The sequence below is a fragment of the Arachis ipaensis genome, chromosome B8 (genome assembly GCF_059453495.1).
Source record: "Arachis ipaensis isolate K30076 ecotype BB chromosome B8, ASM5945349v1, whole genome shotgun sequence".
Lineage (NCBI taxonomy): Eukaryota > Viridiplantae > Streptophyta > Magnoliopsida > Fabales > Fabaceae > Arachis > Arachis ipaensis.
Window position 1 is genome coordinate 97,440,778 of NC_142443.1, and position 1,776 is coordinate 97,442,553.

General features: G+C 34.7%; 1 non-coding gene across 1 annotated transcript; it reads left to right on the forward strand.

The window, feature by feature from the left end:
• The first annotated feature begins 304 nt into the window (after positions 1–304).
• LOC148548942 (small nucleolar RNA R71) lies at positions 305–412 on the forward strand. Its single transcript, XR_015898344.1, has one exon. It is a non-coding gene; the product is annotated as a small nucleolar RNA R71 (small nucleolar RNA).
• Positions 413–1,776: the final 1,364 nt, after the last annotated feature.

The following is a 1,776-nucleotide window of genomic DNA, read 5'->3' on the forward strand; positions in this document are numbered from 1 at the left end:
CTGCTTGCATTCCAGACAGACTTTGAGAAATCATATTGACTTGTTGAGTCAATATTTTGTTCTGAGACAATATAGCATTCAGAGTATCAATTTCAAGAACTCCTTTCTTCTGACTTGTCCCATTATTCACAGGATTCCTTTCAGAAGTGTACATGAATTGGTTATTTACAACCATTTCAATGAGTTCTTGAGCTTCTGCAGGCATCTTCTTCAGATGAAGAGATCCTCCAGCAGAGCTGTCCAATGACATCTTGCACAGTTCAGATAGACCATCATAGAAAATACCTATGATGCTCCATTCTGAAAGCATGTCAGAAGGACACCTTCTGATCAATTGTTTGTATCTTTCCCAAGCTTCATAGAGGGATTCACCTTCCTTCTGTCTGAAGGTTTGGACTTCCACTCTAAGCTTGCTTAATTTTTGAGGTGGAAAGAACTTTGCCAAGAAGGCATTGACTAGCTTTTCCCAAGAGTTCAGGCTTTCTTTAGGTTGTGAATCCAACCATGTTCTAGCTCTGTCTCTTACAGCAAAGGGAAAAAGCATAAGATTGTAGACCTCGGGATCAACCCCATTGGTCTTGACAGTGTCACAGATTTGCAAGAATTCAGCTAAGAACTGATGATGATCTTCCAATGGAAGTCCATAAAACTTGCAATTCTGTTGCATTTGAGAAACTAATTGAGGCTTAAGCTCAAAATTGTTTGCTCCAATGGCAGGGATAGAGATGTTTCTCCCATTGAAGTCAGGAGTAGGTGCAGTAAAGTCACCAAGTACCTTCCCTGCATTGTTGGTGTTTTCGGCTGCCATGGCTTCTTCTTGTTTGAAAAGCTCTGTTAGGTCCTCTACAGAGAGTTGTAATTTAGCTTCTCTTAGCTTTCTCTTCAAGGTCCTTTCAGGTTCAGGATCAGCCTCAACAAGAATGTCTTTGTCCTTACTCCTGCTCATATGAAAAGAGAGAAGAAGAAAATATGGAATCCTCTATGTCACAGTATAGAGATTCCTTAAGGTGTCAGAGGAAAAGAAGAATAGAAGGAGAAGGTAGATAGAAGAGAATTCGAACTTATCAAGAAGGATAGAGTTCGAATTGCACCTTGAGGAGGAGTGTTAGTCCCTTAAATAGAAGGATGTGAGAAGAGGGAAAGAATTTTTGAAATTAAAGTAAAAAATTTTTAAAATAATAAAAAGAAATTTGAAAATTTGATTGAGATTTTCGAAAATTAAGATTGGGAAAGAAATTAAGTGATTTTGAAAAAGATTTTAAAATTAGAAATTAAAAAGATATGATTGAAAATTAATTTTGAAAAAGATGTGATTGAAAAGATATGATTGAGAAGATATGATTGAAAATCAAATTAAAAAAAGAAAGTTTTAAAATTAAAGTTGATTACTTGACTAATAAGAAATTAGAAGATATGATTCTAGAATTAAAACTTTTGATCCTTTCTTAATAGGCAAGTAACAACTAGAAAATTTTGAATTAAATTATTAATTGTAGCAAGGATTTTCGAAAATAGTAATAAATAAAAAAAATTGAAAAGAAATTGATTTTGAAAAGATATGATTGAAAAGATATGATTTGAAAAAGATTTGATTTTTGAAAAATTATGAAGATTTGAAAAAAATTTGAATTAAAAACAAAATCTTTCCTCTAGTGTCCTCCTGGCGTTAAACGCCCAGAATGGTATCCATTATGGCGTTTAACGCCCAAAATGCTACCCTTTTGGCGTTAAACGCCCAGCCAGGTACCCTGGCTGGCGTTTAAACGCCAGTTTTCC